The following is an 18,033-nucleotide window of genomic DNA, read 5'->3' as shown; positions in this document are numbered from 1 at the left end:
GGATAACAAACAAACAAAGGGTCTGTTTGTTATGGGGTAATGGAATGAACGACAGAATGGAATGGATGTAGTAATGGAATGGACAAAGAAATGGAATGGGTTATTACCATTTCAATGAAATGTTTGATTACCACATGAGAATGAAATGAATCATTACTTTGTATTGTTGGTAGGTAAGAAAAAAAAATAAAATTAAAATGGAAGTGAGTGGTGGTGGTGGTGGGAGCGGTGGCGGTAACGGTGGAGGTGGCTGTGGCGGTAACAGTGGAGGTCGTGGTGGGCAATGGTGACGGTGGGCGGCGTGTGTGATGGTGGGGCGATGATTGATGGATGCGGCGGGCGGCTGGAGGTGGTGGGTGGCTGGCACTGATGGCGATGGTTTGTGGAGGTGGGTGGTGGCGACGGTGGACGCCGATGGTGGTGGTAGTGACAGCGGTGTCGGTGGGCGGCATGTGTGATGGTGGGGCGATGGTTGATATATGCGGCAGGTGGCTGGCGGTGCTGGGTGGCTAGCACCGATGTTGATGGTTGGTGGAGGTGGGTGGTGGCGGCGGTGGACGGTGATGGTGGCGGTGGTTGGTGGTACTGGTGGGTGTTGATGTTGGGTGATGGTGGTGTTGGGAGGGTGGTGAAGGTGATGTAGGGTGAAGGAGGGAATTGAATGAAAAAAAAACATGGGGTATGGATGGAATGAAATTGAGGTATTTTAGAGGGAATGGAATTGACTATGTAATGGGTCATTCCATTCATTTGGTCAACCAAACACACTATTTTCTATTCCATCATAATGGGCCATTTCATTCTGTCCTCCATTCATACATGCCAAACGCTACCAAAGTGTTAGCTTATAAATTTAGGGTTAACATGTTTTAACTTTTGAATTAAAATAATTTAATCATGTCCCAAATAAATAATTTCAAATAAAATGTAATTTTGATGTGTGTAATTGAGTAAATTCAACATGATTGGTTTCTTCATTTTCTTTTTTCTTTCTTTCATAAATAGCATTATTTAATCATCAAAGACATGACTACTTCCCTAAAAAGAGAGAGAGAGAGAGAGAGAGAGAGAGAGAGAGAGAGAGAGAGAGAGAGAGAAAGGGAAAGAAACCATTAGAACGATCTACAAAAGTAAATGATATGTTGTTAACTATATAATATTCAATTAAGAAAACAACACATTAACTTCTAGGACGTAGTATTAAGTTCACAAAAACTTATCTATGAGGATGTAACACAAGCGACTTTAACGAAAATAACGAATCTACCGATGCGATTAAACTAGGGTTTGCTTGGCAAACTTGTTGATTGAAGCTTTATTTGTAATTTTGTATATAAATACTAATTAGCAAAATAGGAACAATAATAGAGCTATGTTTACATGAGCTACAACTCTGACGACACAATAATGACATGTTGATTGAAGCTACGACTATAAGGCAGGAGATCCAACTATGGCGAAACAAGTATTGAATGAAAATAAATAAATAAATTATAATCAATATATTTACACCACCTCTTAAGCAAGACATGTGGAAAAGAAGTGAAATTAGAAATCCATCACACAAGGGGCTTTCTTCTTCTTCTTTTTATTGCTAAAAGTTAAAACTAGGACCTGGCGGCGTCAAGGCGAAGAGGGAAAAAAGATAGAGCAAAGAACCATAAGACTCTTATATCATATAAAATAATAAGATCCCGTAAGGTATTAAATAATTATATATACAAGAAAAAGCTATTTGTAACTGTACAATGAGAATAATTACAGAGAAAATCAAATCATATGACTAATCTTTGAAGCAATGATAAGGTTGTTATCATGTAACCTGAAGGTCACAAATTCAAATCGTAAAAACAATCTCTTATAGAAAGGTAGTATGTCATGCCGAAGTTGACCCGATACATCCTGATCATATTAGCACGCGGAATGCTCTTGCATGGGGTAGTGTATATATCCTCTATAATCATAATAATCCTAACTGTAATATTTTATTATCTAATAGTTAACTTTACATGTTATGTTGTATTTCTCTATAACATACAATTGATCGATTCATTAACATATATGCATGTCGTTTTCTTGTTGGACAACAAATTGATGTATCAGAAGAAGAAAAGACAAGATTGTACTAATATAATTTACGCAAATGGCCCATGTTGTTCCATTTTGCCATTCGAATGGATAAAACATGCCGGAATTTAATGGTTGTGCATAAATAGAAATAAAAATAGAAATAGAAATTCAAATAGTAACAAAAATAAACAGGAACGGGAGTCAAAGCATTCTTAAAGAATTTCAAATTTATCGACTGTTTTTGACACTTCATGACTTTTTAGAACTGTCACTATAAATAAATGATAAACCACAAATATTATAAAGAACACATCTCATGATAATATTTGAGCCTGCAAAATGTAAACTTTTAGCAAAACTCAAAAACCATCTAAATTTTAATTTTAATTTTTATGCATGCATTTGAATGACTATACCATTCATCTCAATTGAAATTTGAATTAGCATTAATGCTACATAATTTTTTATTAATTGACTTAAACATATCTCCTAGCTAGTCGTTTCATTAGGATTTATGTATACTCGCAGCTTACTTTCTTAGTCTATTATCTTAGGACCGTCTCTGAGATTTCGGGTGCTCCAAACAATGCTAAAAAGATGGCCCTTACATGTAAATATTATTTTTAAGGATCGACATGGCGTATTGTGATCTAACTAGAACTGATGATTCGTGTCTTAATAGGTTTAGCAGGTTAAAAATGACGCACTTACACAAGTATACATTTGCTTATAGTCAAAACAAAAAACCTATGGTTGACAGGATGGGATATGACACAAAGTGCAAGACTTTGGAAAAGAGGCATCTTCCACCATACTGAAACATAGTCTGTTTCACACTTGTACCTCACTGCCTATCTGATCTGTGAGGAGGATTTGACAGTTTGAGGACAAGTTGGGTTGGTGTGATGGCAGGCTTAATTAACAAAGATAAGTTCAACTGTTCAAGGCTCGTCTTCCTATGCATGCATGCCAATGCCTCTACTGATAGCTCTTGGATGTTATATCAAAGATTCGTGCAATTATTGCTTGATGATTTGATACCCGAGATGCCAAAGCCTGTGTATAAGATTGAATATGATGATGAAGGGGTTGAGTTGCCACAATTGGAACCTCAACATGCCAAGATGGTGAAACAGACTGTCTTTGGTACCATGTTGAGCAAAACAGGAAGAAGGTACCAGTATATAGGAAGAGGTACTGGAGAAAAGTTCGGGCTATTTGCTTAGACCGAACCTGTTGATGAAGATTTAAGTGAAGAAGAACAGAGTGTCGAAGAGTTGGAATCTGACATGAGGAGACAAAAATAGAAGCAGATGTTGAGGTTAAGAAGCCTGTTACTAGGGTTATGAAGAAGGAAAATAAGAACAGGAAGGATGCTAGGAAGCCTTCTGCTGGTGGTTCTTCTAAGCAAGAGGAAGAACAAGAAGAGGAGCACGAGCAGCCGCTGAAAAGGTTAAGGAAGATTGGGGACTCCAAGAAGCCCGTTTCCTTGGATACAAAAATTCATACTGTCACTAGGACAGAAACCACCACTCCTCCACCACAAACCATCCGATAAGACCCTTACCAAGCCTCATCGAGAACCGTGGCCCCTTTTCTTGAAGTAATGAAGGGCAAACAAGTCAAAGTCCACAAAACAAAACAAAAACCCAAACTTCAAAGTTTTCGCTCCATGACTCACCCATAACCAACACCGAACTCTCACCCAAACAACAAGACGCACCCATCCAAGGCTCATCCCTACCTAAACTAGACATACTCGTAACCTCCCAAGACCAACCCGAAACCTTCCCACAATCCTCACCACCCTGAACTTCCCCACTTAAGTCACATTCCCTATTTACATCACCACTTAGAACCTCAACCTTCAGGACCTCTAATTTTACTTCCTCATCCATGTCCTTACCACTTACCGATCCAATTCTAACCACTACCCAACCTGAAACCTAGACCTTACCTTTAGCTCTAACCATTTACTTACCAACCCAAACCATAACCATGCCCATCCAAACTACAACCCAACCTACCCATTCTTTCACACCACTCTCAACCTAACCCCCAAGCCTCTGTCCAGTGGCAAGTACAAAAAGTCTCCAGTGTATACGGATCCCATCTTAGATAGGATTTCCGCATTGAGGAGTCTAATGCGAAGAGGGCCGAGCGAGAGAAGTTTAAGTTGGGGGAGTTGGAGAAGGAGAATGTGGAAGATAAAGAAAAGACGGCAAGACAGGAGGCCTCAATTGCATCTCTCCAGTCGCAAGTGGACAATCTACAAAAGTTGTTTAATGACATAACATTGTCCCTTGCTGAAAATCATGTTGAAATAGATAAACTACATTCAAGAGTTCCTTATCTGGGGAATGACATGTCGTCCTCAACAAACCTTGAAGCAAGTATAAGGAGTGAGTTGGAATCAGTGGTAGATAGGTTGACGTGTGAAATTGAAATATTGCAGTCATGGATCGCCTTCCTTGAAAGTGATCAAGGGTCCTCAGACAGGTAAGAGATCGAGATGCTAAAGGCTAAGATAGAAGAACATAGTTGATTGAATGAGGCTCAAAACATGATCAATGAAGACCTGGTTAGTAAGTACCACTCTGCATATGCTTATGAAGATGATCTATGAAGACAATGATGATATGAAAGAACGGTTGAAGACCGTCTTTGGAAGTTGGGTGAATTATGGTGACGAGAATGATGGTAAAAAAAAGATTAAAACACAGTTTGCTACAACAAATACTAAAAGACTATAGGGATATTGTAGAGCTCATTTTGTGTATTTAAGTCTTTTGTATTTGTTCGTTTATTTCATGATGTATAAATTAATTTTCGATAATTTGCTTGGTATGTTTGGGCCCAAGGTCATGTAAACAAAAACCCAATAGGCCGTGAATAATGATAGAGTGGTGCACGAACATTGCACTATAAATAGTGCAAACTTCCATGCATACACTTAATATTTGCAAAAACTACTTTCCAACAACTCCCATTTTCTCTTAACCTTATCCTCCTTTCTTACCATTTCTGGATATAACCAAATGCAATAAGTTCCGAGATTTCGGTTGTTTGTAAGCGATTTCCGCTAGCTTACAAGTGAGATTGATTCAAAAACTTGTTGTTTTATCCAACTTTAAAGACCTACAGAATAGAGCATGCTTTCAAATCTCAGGAGGGGTAGAGATGTTACAAATATTCTAACAAAGTCTTAAAGTTGCTTGAGATGGTTGCGAGGCATTGACTTATATATCCGGTATTTGTAATTTTATATCTAAGATAATCATCAACGAGAAACAGTTAAATAACTAATAGAAATAAGTGGTAATGGTATGCCATTGAACAATATGATATTATGGCCAATTCTAAGCGTGAAGCAAATCAGTCATTTCTACATCTCTAGAGCTTTTGGTTGAGATAATGTTTTTAAAGCGGAACTGAACTTGGAAATATTGTTCTTCTGTTAAGACCATTCACATTTAGTTTCTTACCATATATCCATATATATCATATAATTACACAAAAAATCACTACAGTTTCTCTCTCATTGTCAGTTAAATAATACACTTTTTATACTTTTATTATTATCATTTATCTATCCTTCACTCACAACCAGTGTTGTCAAAATCACTCGTCGCTAGTCGAGCGGCGGGGGTGAGTAATAACGATTATTTAAGATTAATCGGGACTATTTGGATAGAACTTTAATGTATAATTTTCAGTTTTATATATGATTACACAAATTTTTATATGTAATGTTTAGTTTTATAAATACACACACACACATTTTGGTCGGAAATTTTCTATTCTCGTTGGAAACCACTAATTTTTTGGTTGAATATCGTCGAAAACCACTGATTTTGGTTGGAATCTTGCTGGAAATCGCTGATTTTGGCCTAAACCTCATCGAAAAAATACGATTAATCCTGACATTGGCCGGGTTTGACCATTCATCGATTAATTGGCCGATTAGCCAAAATTAATCATTGAAGTGAGGGCTTGCGATTAATTAGGGATTAATCGAAGCATGGTCGATATTTTTGCAAAACTGCTCATAACCACTTTCAGAAAATATTAAAATATTATACAATGTGAACAGTGAAACCCCAAATTTAACTTTATACTTTCAAATTTAATAAACCTAATGCTTTATATACTATATTATCGTTCCGACTAAGTGTTCTGTTCTGTTTTACATTCTTTATCGTTTCGACTTGGTTATCATTTTCTATTTTATATGTTTTGGCCTAACTGTCTTGAGTTAAAGCGCATGTGTGGTTTAATGTTTTTACGTCAATTGTGTTTGGTTTAACAAACTAGATGCAACGCGCGGGTACTAATTACTACTTCAGTATTACAAGTCAAAATAAAAAATGACATCTTTCAGTTTTAATAAACTTATAAATTAAAGCAGTTAGTTTGATTTAAATTTTAAACAACCCTAGAGTAAACGCTTTATATATAACACTAACTTTATCTCCCGTATTACGAGGGTTGTTTTTATTATTCGTTGATAATATTTATATATTTTTTGAATTTTAATTTTATTTATTGTATGGAAGTTAATAATATACTTATGGTTTGATGATAAAAGGTTTCACAAATAAATAAAATGTTATAACCCGATTTAAAAGCTATCTGGGTTTGGTGAGACCCAGGACCAACTTATTTTTTATCATAAAATTGTTTCTTAATTATAAACAATATATTTTTAAATACAATCAGATATTAATTTTTGGTATATCTCTATTTTATAGGATTTTCGCATCAAATATTATGTGAGATTAATTTTTTATTTAATAAGATATTATAACCCGTTTATGGGCTATCTGGGTTTGGTGAGACTCATACTCGTAAATTCGGGTAAAATGCATGGAAAACCTTCATATACAAATAAAACAATCTGATGACTTGAGAAAATGTAGGGAGCAACCCGAAAACTTTTTAAGGTTTCATTTATATATATTTATGATTAAGATATACAAGTTATAACTAGATAAATGATCATGTGTTTTATTGTACGACTAGTCAATTGATTTGCAAGTGTCTTTACTTTTTGGTTTAAAATTCTTTTCATTTTTCTTATTTATCTATACTATATATAATACACTAAATAAGGACAAATTAAGACACTTGATTTTAAGAGTTTTATAAATGCTAATGAATAATGTACATGTATTAGTAGGGGTAAACTTGTCTTTCAAATACAATTCATTCAACTTACAAGTTTTGGCCCCTTATTTTTAACCATATTATGTTTTTAATTTAACTTTTAAACTAAGTAACTAACTTAAAAAAAATGATTTTTAAACGGCTATAACATTTTCATACATTAATTTTTTTATAAAAAAATTATACCATAAAAACGGACATTTTATTCTCTTTAATTTGAATATAATATTGTTATAATTTTTTTTCAAATTAAATAAATTAATATGTCAGGTAAGGTTGTTCAGTGTCGGTTTGGATGGTTTTTAAGTTAAGCTTGTGAGACCAACCATTAATACCGATTTTTTGTTGTCCAAAACCAAAATGAACCATTGAAAGTTGAAACCAAATCGTTACCAACGGCCTGATTCCAGTTTGGTTTCATAGTTTAAACTTTAATAATAAATTTAGTTTAAAATAATTATTAATTTAACTGTACCATCAATTTTAACCAAAACACCAACATAATATGATATTTGAGAGGATCATAATAAAGAATTATAGTTTCAGCTACATAAATGGTAAACATTAATGGAAGACCTACGACGCGAAATAATAACAAGAATTACAAAAAGAATTATATTGCAATTAGGTTAATTTAAAGTTGTAATATCCAAGTTATGTGTATTAAAAAGATTATGTTCAATTATATTTTAACAATATCTAATATATATAACAAAACATATCTAATAATTAATAATAAAAAACATTAAAATGCATTCAACATTTACAGTCTGGTCTGGTTTCATATGGCCGGTTTTCAATATAAACCGCGAACCAATCGTTCACTACGTTTTGAAATTTTTGAAACCGACCAACTAACCGAAAGTAAAAAAAGAAATAGAAAAAAGAAGCCAAACCAATGACAGGTTTAAATGATTTCAAGGTTTTAACCGATAAACACTCATATTTGTTACGTGATTAACAGTGTCTGTGTTCAAACACCCGTTGCATCGCGCGAGCACTCGTCTAGTGGTCTATTATGTAGGTTGAAGTTCAACCCAATCTTTATCTAATTTATCGTATTATGAAAAAAAAAAGTAAGTATGAAGGGTTTTACAATATCATTAAGTAGATAAGTATTTGAATTGGCTTTATCCAACCTTTTTTTAACCTGACTTGCATTGGCTCAACTTGTTTTAACCCAAACAATTTGTGTAGCGGTTGATAAATTTTTCTAGATCCATAACTATGTACAAATATGTATAAAATTTGAATTATGCAAGGTTTCATGCTTTGAAAATAGGTCTGACCTGGCGCGACTCAGACAGAAAAATATGCAATAATATTGATAGATATCCGAGTATTGAAATCTAAAGACATCATTTTAAATATTTCTGGATCCGTCACTACACATATGTCGCTTTCTGTGATCACTGTGCATATAGCTTTTTGATCATATATTCACTTATTAAACCAAATTAATTATGGTGATGATTAGCTACAAACTTACATAAATAATGAAACATAATTATAGTTTAATCGTTAAGCATAACCCTAATTTAGAGCTATGATTGTTGTTCAATTATATTTATCTTAAAAATTCTTTTTATATTTCTCTGGAAAATGTTTTGATACCTTTGGTTATCTTTTACGATTAAACTATTCACATGTTATTTTAAAGAAAGCTGCTAGCTTTGTCATATTTTATACAAGACATGTTGATACTATTGATTTCTTTAAACAAATTGTTATTAAAGAAATAAAAGAAGAATAAAAAAGATTACAAGGTACACTTTAGGGTTGAAAGTGGAAACGTTCACGCACCTTTAGCATATTGATCTTCATCCTCCGGCCACCGGTAGATCTTTACCTACCACCATTAGAACCTTAAACCCTAATTGATAATCATGTCAGAAAGAAGTTAACGGAGTTTTGAGTCACACACATATATATATAATAATATAATATCACTTCAAAGTATCGCGTGGAAGCAAATCAACACACAAACGAGCACAGACGATATAACACTCTCCGGAGTTGTCTCATATACTTTCGATGGTTAAGTGGTGGATCTACGTACTGTTGTAAACCTCGGTTGGGGTCTCAAGATGGTCAAGAGGTTATAGATGACCTGACCTAGCTACCTTAGGGTTTGCATAGACACAAACCCCTAAAAAGGTTATTGTTTTATTATTTGGTCTTTCTAAAAATGGTGTCCCTATGCAAGGTTTTATGCATGCACTTAAATCTATTTAAGATCATTGTTCACATTACTAAGTGGTCAAGAAAATGCCACCAAGGCTGATACTATTGAAAATTTGAATGTTTTCTCAACAGTTGGAATATTATGACACTATTTTTTGTTTTATAAATTATAAATACATATAATAATTCCATAATTATATGATTAGGTGTTGGCATTTGGGATTTTTGTCGATTAGTAAGTTTTGGCTTGTCTAAAGCTGTTTAAATTACCACTTATAATTAAAAGAAGAGGATGTTTAAGGTCATCATTCATGTTTTCTGTAGTAGTTAGAACAATTGCGGAAAAAAATGGCGTATTAAAAAGCACATCAAAACTCTCAGTTTTAGCTATCATCAACAATCATACGATCGATTTTATTGTTATACGTTTCGTGAAACACTAACATTTGTAATTGGAGCGTCAAAGAATCAGGTGTAAATTTAAAACTATTGTTGTGTCTAATTGCAAAGTACTAGTTAATTAGTGTATTGAGGAACAATTTCATTGCCAAATTAAATCACCAATATTTCTTTTGTTCCTTGTTCTACCTAATGTTGGGTTCTACTGGTTTGTTATTTTATAAAAATATATACGGGCTAATATGATATTTCTGATAATCAATATACTTCTTTAAAAAATAATAATAATTATAGAACTCAACAAATTTGGGAACAAAATATAAAGGTCATGTAAATTATAGAATTCTATTTAAGCCAGATATAACTATAACTATAAATATTTAAACATAAGTATTATTTAATTATGATGTAGTATTATTTCAAAATAAACTTTTTAATGTACATAGTTGTTGGTTGGGAATGAAATTGGAATCCCCAATCCCATGTGATGAACTTGCTACAGTAACCCACTCTCTATGCACTAAGGAGTTGAAAACCAACATACTAATTAATTTGGTATTTCTGTAAAGTCACCAAGAACATTATATGGTGAACAGTAGTTATCTTTTTAAATGTTTGCTCTCCTTAAATAATAGTTGTTGCCATGTATATTTTGACCTACATAATATTTTTCATAAGACAATAATTCCTTTTATGTGAAAAATGTTTAAAACCAAAGGGGTATAGCTTGACAGTACCAGAGTGCATTATAAATTATGATCTCATTACGGGATAAATTAATGTGTAGATTTAAAAAGAAGTTTAAAGAGTATACTTGTGAAAAAAATAGTCGTAGCTACAAGTTCTTGTTGTTATTAAGGCTCAACGTACTGGGCGAGTTTGAAGGCGAAAATGGGGTGATTTTGGTGGGGAACACCGCCCCCGGGCGATATTTTGGTGATAAAGGGGGGGGGGGGGGGGGGCATCTGCTTATCGCTGTTCTTCCTTTCCTTTCTATTATTATTATATTGTTTGTGTTATATATATATATATTGGGCCACAACACCATTACACCTTAAAAACAAATTCTCATCCCTTGCTGATTGGGCGCCACGTGTTGCAATTCGCCCCAATTTGTAGCCCCTCCACTACGCATAGCGTAATGGCCGGGTTGATATCAACAACCCTAAGAGTTTAATCAAAGGTTGAAAATTACCCACACAATTTTGCCAGAATAACAACATGACAAAAGCATAATAAAATATTGTTAGATATTTAACACTACCAATAAACCGTCACAAATAAGTTTGGTCTAATTGAATAGGAGATGTTATTGGAAATAAGTCTGAACAATTTGTTAGAAGCTTTGTCGGAAAAAGTGCTAGAAAAGTTTTTTGACGAAATTTGTTGTCAAAAAGTCTCGTTAAAAGATCGTTTCTACGCAATTAATTCCGATAACCTTTTCCATTGCAAAGAACAGTTTTCAAACGTAGCTCATTCATTTTGTAGGAAAGTATAATATGGCGATACAATAGGTAGTTTTCCACTTTCACTAAGTTACAATCATTTTCAAAAGCTACTTAAAACATCTTGTGTTTAGAAAACAAAATTTTAAAAAGGCTAAAATCTTATCATCCAAAGTTGATATTTTTTTCTTTTAGAGCTAAAATTTTAACTAACATATATAAAATAGCATTCCAAATGACCTCAACTACTAATAAATTCTTATATCATCAATGTATTTACATATTTTTTAACAAAATATTCTTATAAAACTGAAAAAGAATAATTTTTCAAGTTACACATGATAGATAAACTAAATATAATATATAGTTGACGATAAATAATGTAACTATATATTGTATGCGTGTGTGTATATATTAGTATATTACATTAACTAATAATCATATGCGTAAGCCATATATAGGCATATATAATCTAAAATACGTTTTAAACAACCGTTTGAACTTTGAGGTTTGTATGAAAGCAACTGTTTGAAGGTTTGGGCTTGCATCATGTCACCCAACTTTAAAATTTTTAGGATTCATTGAACGATTATTTGAATGGTGGAACTTGCGCCACACGTACATACACATGTGTTTTTAGTCGATGCTCGTTTGAGTTTGAGGGTGTTACTATTCATATACTTAAAAACTTTCACCTCTCAGTTGTAGTTTTTTTACGGCTGCATTAAAAAAAAGGCAACAAGAAATATCTATTTAAATCATACATATATAACCAATGAATCTTTATCTTTTAAGCATTTCACACTTAATATCAACTAACTAAAAAAGCAAGTGTAACCGTTCAATGCATATATAAATTTAAAATATGACTAGCTTTCAAAATGTGTTGGAATGTTATGGTAAGAAACTTAAGAAAACATGATACTCTACATACATAAATACAAATTTTTCCAATAATAAAAGTAGTTAAAATGAACAAAAGAATCTGAAATAATTTACAAACGGATAAAAACCAGACTAAAATAAAAGTTTCGCGAAAGGGACATCGATTTAGGAAATTGACCAATAAACTAATAACAATAAAATAATCATAGTAATATTATATTTAGAAGGTGCATTATTTCTATTATTTAAAAATAAAACAAATAATTATATATCCAAATGTTCCAGCTAATACCCTGTTAAACTTATAATACATCACAATCAGTACTTCAATTCTCGACACAAAAAACCTAGACATGTCGTTCATAGAACACTCGGTGCCCACGAGTTCCCCACGGTTTTTATCCTATCAATTCACACTTACATAGTCTCATATATATCTTTACCACATTTACATCAAACACACCACATTATTAATTTATACTCATATCTTTATAGATATATATAGTGGATATATTCATATATATATATATATATATATATATATATATATATATATATATATATATCATGTCTAACCCTCCACCACCACAAAATCCTATTCTTGAAGTCCAAATATCACCCAAAACCAATGTCATGACCTCCTCTTCTTCATCTTCGGGTTACCCGACCCGCCGAAGCCCGACCACGACCGGGAAACATCCAATTTACCGCGGGATTCGCAGTAGAAGTGGAAAATGGGTCTCGGAGATACGCGAGCCACGTAAAAGCAAGCGAATTTGGCTTGGGACGTACCCGAGACCCGAGATGGCAGCCGCAGCATACGATGTGGCTGCTTTATCGCTTAAAGGAAGCGATGCGGTGTTGAATTTCCCGGATTACATTGGGTTGTACACTGTACCGGCTGTCCCGGACCCTGCTTTAGTTAGGAGCGCGGCCGGGGCAGCCGCAGCGTTGATGAAGGATTCTAATTCGGATCTAGTTTCATTAACATCAAATGATCATAATATTAATAATATTAATGCTGTTAACCAACCGGTGACTAGGAATGAGTTTATGGATGAAGAAGAGATTTTCGGTATGCCGAATTTGTTGGTGGATATGGCGGAAGGAATGCTGATGAGTCCGCCGCGGCAGCCGCTTAACGATTATCATATTCCAGGTGATTCTTCGGATTGTGACAAGTTGTGGAGCTACTAGGTTTTTTTTTTTTCAGTTTGTTCATAAAGTTTTTATAACTAAAATCATTTATAAGATGAAGAAATGTGTGACTAAGGAAAATGTTGTCAAGAAACAAACGTGCAAACAAGTAGTTTGCATGCATGATCATCAAATTACATGAGATTTGTTTCAAATATTATGGTTGAAATGAAGATCATGTGTGACAAATGTAAAGGGTGTGACAAACTATTGTTACCCTATGAATCTATGCTTAAATCTATAGCAGTGGAAATATAATGAGGGTTAATGTACATTGTTGGTTATCTTATTTTAACTTACATCAGCTTTCAAATATATATATTTGTATGTTCTTAGTTATGAATTGTTTGATACTTGTAAGGAATTGTTAAAGACGTGTATACATTAATTTGTCATATAATCTAGAAGTTTGAGAGGACAAAAATTGATGTTGGATCCACATGAGTGTTGGTTCCCCAGTTTCATCCCATCAAGATAGGTTATGAGATGTTAAGTCAATTTGATGTTGATGTAGATTATGGTTATTACCTTAAACCAAAAGTATGCCAAATTGGAAAACTAAAAAGATTTGAAAGCATTTTCAAAGTTTTCATTGCAATTGATATTTTTTCTTGAAATATGAAAGTTATGTGTCCGGTTAATTTGTTAAACACGCCCTAAATCCGCTCAATGAATAAATATAACCCAATTTTCAACGGTAAATTGGTGAAATAGTCGATACAGCGTACACATAACCTTCTTTTCCGCGATGAATTGAAGAAATAGTTACATCGGATGTGCTAGTTTGTATGGCACGATTTCGTAGCACCGTGTTTTCATTTGCCTTAGTACTAAGGATTTGAAATAGAGAGAAAAGTGTTGCACAACAAATGACAATTTTTGTATGATCAATGATGAATTGAAGAGGGCCATATATTACTCTAGTGAGTTCTATAATCTACTCATAAAGTCAAGCGAACATCATGGAAACAATATCTTGGAATTTGACAAAAAGAATATGACTGATAAATGATGTGTTATGGTGGTCACAAAACATATATATAAATTACATTTTTAAAAGTTAAGTGTCAAATTTTGTTTTCATGAAAGATTATGGGATGAAGTATCAAAACCTTAAATGTCTCATGTTGTTCTTTTTACCCACCCACCAAGGACCACCAATCAAAGGGTTTGCAAATGTATGCTACCGGCCCATCTTATAATATATAATACATTCTTTACTTTTTTTAGTTTAGTACTTTTTTAGTACTAATATCATTAAATAACAGTGGAACTGTACCTGTTTTAAATCATTATAATTTTTTTTGTAATTATTAAAATACCATAGAAAAACTTTTAGTTATCAAGACATATAATTTAAAGATATTACAAACTACCGTTAAAATATATTAATTTCTTGTGACACATTTAACCTTAAAGTAGAGGACAATTATTAATAAACAAAAAGAATAAACTTCACTGAGCAAAAACCCAGATTAAGAAAGTTTGAAAATGAGTAACTTTAATTCAACTTTAATTAACCAAAAAATGAGTACGCTTTTTGTTGGTCAATCATGGTGTCACGTCTACTTAACCAATCAAAATAATATTTCACACATTAGAACTAATTTATTATTTTGCTGTAAACTAATTCTACCAAAAACATTAAACTAGTTATAATTTCGTCCTTCACACATTCAACTAGATTTAGTTGATAGAGTTTCTTTATGTAATTTTAGTTACGTACAATTATAATTATTTCATATGATCAATTTGATTTATGACCATAACATCGTACCTTAATTTTAATTAACAGTTGTTTACAAATTAACTAGATTAGACAATCAACACATAAATTAATTTGTTTAGATATTCTTTGAAAACGTTTTTTTTTTCATTCTTGTTATATATATATATATATATATATGGCGATGATCTTAAAAAAACTTTTTGAAATTAAGAACTTTAGAACCATTTTGAGTAAAAAAAGTCTCTTAAAAAATATTTAAAAAAAATTATAAAACAAAAATTTTTAAAAAGTTGAAAAACAAAAAAAAAATTATTTTTCATCCCGAATTCATAAAAAAATTAATTATACGCATATATATATATATATATATATATGTATGTATGTATGTATGTACGTATGTATATAATCTTGATGTACATAATGTACACATATAAACATTATCATTTATCTATTGTACATGTGTGTATAAAGAATAACATGTATAAAACTAAAAAATAAGTATTATACACATGTATAATTTTTGCTAAACCGATATTTTTTTTAATTTCTTTTATGAAACTGGGATGAAAATATAAATATTTGGTTTTCTTACTTTTTTATTTTCGTGTTTTTTTTTTGTTTTATAATTTTTTTTATTTTTCTTAAAAAGATTATTTTTGTCCAAAAAATAGTTTTCGAAGTTCTCAATTTTAAAGTGGTTCTCATATGGTCTCAATCATATATATATATATATATATATTAATATCATATTTATAAATATTATTATAATAATATAACTGTTATAACTTTTTTTTTGAAAGGCCAATATATAAAACCGAAACAGGGACTCACAAGAAGCAAGAATCCCAATAAGTACAGAAGCAAAATAAAACAAAGAAACAAAAGGAGCAAATGTTCTACAATGGAAAATTAACAAAGTTAAAATTGCACCATTTCTCCCAATCTAGTGAAGATTTTTTGCTCCTATGCTTTACCCAAAAGAATGAAATTATTTTGATGTCGTTTATCACCTTGGCCAGCGAGAAATCTTTGCCATTGAATGTCTTTTCGTTCCTTGCATTCCAAATCACCCAACAAGTAATTGCCGAAACCGCTTGTACCGCGTGACATTCCTCCTTATTTATTTTGTGTTTGATTGGATACTCAAGAATTTCTCGCATCGAATCAAAACCATATTGTTTTGGTACCTTTACCCAATCATGTATAATAGACCAAATTTTCTTAACCGCCAGGCATTTTACCATCAAATGTGAGACAGTCTCTGGATGTAAACTGCATAACGTGTAACAAATTCCACCAACATCAACTCCTTTGTATGACAGTGACTACTTTAGTATTTATAACTATCATTTGCATTGGTAGAAATAACAATAATAATAATAATAATAACTGAAAATGATAATGGTTTTATTAAAAAAAATCTTTAGCTTACGTATTTTTAATATAACAATAATAGCATAATTCATTATTTTCTATCAAATAGGTAAAACAAAAGTTACAAAAACGATAAAAGGGTAACTTGGGAGTCAAACAAGCCACAGCTTTAACCACTAGACAAGAATATTTATTTGCTGATAATATCTTTCTACTTAATTACTGAATTAAAAAAAAATAGTTGATCAATAGTAATATAATACAATCAAACTATTCTGTACAAAACACTACCAAATGATTCGCAAGGACAATTGTTATCAAGTACTCAGAACATGGATGAGCAAAATCGGTACTCGCACCGGTTGATCCGGTACCGGTATCGAAATTGGTAACGATACAGTTTCGATCTCATCTCTACTCCTGAATAACTTGAATTTACCCTTCTCTTATGAGAAATGATACAAGTCTCTCGTATACATATACTAGGTCTTTTAATACATATACTAGGTCTTTTAGCTAATGACAAACGACCCCTTCTATGTGGTCTGCCTTATAACCAGTCTGTCTCCTTTCTCTTGAGGGAGTAACTTAATACCCGAGCTACCGCCTTCCTTGTATTCTTCACCAACGAACTGTTGAAGTTACATATATCAATTGGTTATGTGGTGGACCTCATTTAGTTATGAGAAGATGCGACGTTTGTCTTTTAGTAACTTTGCTATTACCAGACCCACCAATCCGATATTGGTTTAGCAGATCTATCTTGTTTTTGTTCGTACCAACTTAATTCGGGGTTTAATACCTCTTGACCAGGTTTAAATTTTCCACTTTATATGTAAATACATAATTCGGGGTTTAATACCTCTTGACCAGATTTTCAAAGTTGTTTTTATTTTCTTTTGAAAAATTCTTTTTAATGGTCGATGAATACTATAACGCTTCTCACTAGCAAGAAACTAGAAGAAAATAAAAAACATTACATGTATATACATAAGTGGACTTTGTAGCCACAAAATCATATTGACTTTTAAGTTTGTCTTTCTATTAAAAAATCACACACTCGAAAAATTAATGAGAGATGCAAATAAAGACTCCTTCCCCAAGCTGAAGTTTGTGTCATGGATCACCTCATTCTATAGTGTCTCCAAATAACCCACCAAAAGCCATAATTTTGAAACACCTTTTGATCATACCTATTGAAACGTGCCAAGACATAGGGGTTGTTTGACAACCTCTGTGTCAATAAGTGTTGAATCATTAAGAGGTCTGTCTGGGTAAGAGGCTCTGAGCCATTAAGAGCTGTTTGGTAGAACATCTGAATAACTATGCGGAATGACTATTTTACCCATATGAACTCTTTTGTACCGAATGAAATGTATTTTTTTGATCAAAATACTAAAGGGAAGCTACAAAACATCGTTCAAATCCAAATTACACATAAATAGTTCAAAATCCATGGAAATATACTTAAAATTAAATAGAAATTACACATAAATCCTTCATAAATTCTTCATAAATCCTCAAACAATTGAATGTAAAGTTCAGGATAAGAAAGTAGTGCACTTTTCAAAGCTTCTACATATT

At 32.5% G+C, this 18,033-nt stretch overlaps 1 pseudogene; it reads left to right on the top strand.

Moving 5' to 3' along the window:
* The first annotated feature begins 12,701 nt into the window (after positions 1-12,701).
* LOC143578861 (ethylene-responsive transcription factor ERF027 pseudogene) lies at positions 12,702-13,515 on the top strand (annotated as a pseudogene).
* Positions 13,516-18,033: the final 4,518 nt, after the last annotated feature.

This window comes from Bidens hawaiensis, unplaced genomic scaffold, assembly GCF_021521415.1.
Source record: "Bidens hawaiensis isolate Kalapana, Puna unplaced genomic scaffold, B.hawaiensis_p1.1 tig00029380_1, whole genome shotgun sequence".
Lineage (NCBI taxonomy): Eukaryota > Viridiplantae > Streptophyta > Magnoliopsida > Asterales > Asteraceae > Bidens > Bidens hawaiensis.
Note: the sequence above shows the minus strand (reverse complement) of the source record. Positions and strands in the feature narration are given on the sequence as shown.